The sequence below is a fragment of the Pomacea canaliculata genome, linkage group LG1 (genome assembly GCF_003073045.1).
Source record: "Pomacea canaliculata isolate SZHN2017 linkage group LG1, ASM307304v1, whole genome shotgun sequence".
NCBI classification, from domain to species: domain Eukaryota; kingdom Metazoa; phylum Mollusca; class Gastropoda; order Architaenioglossa; family Ampullariidae; genus Pomacea; species Pomacea canaliculata.
The window spans coordinates 31,831,916-31,832,335 of NC_037590.1; positions in this window are offsets into that span (position 1 = coordinate 31,831,916).

Below are 420 nucleotides of genomic sequence, written 5' to 3' on the forward strand. Positions count from 1 at the left end.
TCGGTAGAAACACACGAGCGCGCCAGCATCGGCCAATGAGTTAAACCTGTCTCCCCGCACCTCACCTCATTCCGCGATAGGAGACAGCCAGCCTGTGAGCTCACGCTCCTCCATGGGGGCTTTGCTGCTGTCTTTAATCTCGGCTCCTGCAAGTGTTCGCCCAGGTCAAGAGTGTTTATTTGCGGCGGCCAGAAACACATTCCCCGCCTACAACATCACGGTCCTCTGATTTATCACGTAGCGGAAAGTATTACTCATCCCCAGGTACGTGGTTCGCAGCAGTTGCTACGAGTGTTCCGTGGCTGGCGATACATCTGGACACAGAAGCCTGCATCCTCTTTCCTGTCACGATCGGAAGCATCCGACAGAAGGTCCTGACTGGTGGGACTCAAGAAATTCATACCGTTACTGTCGTTTGTA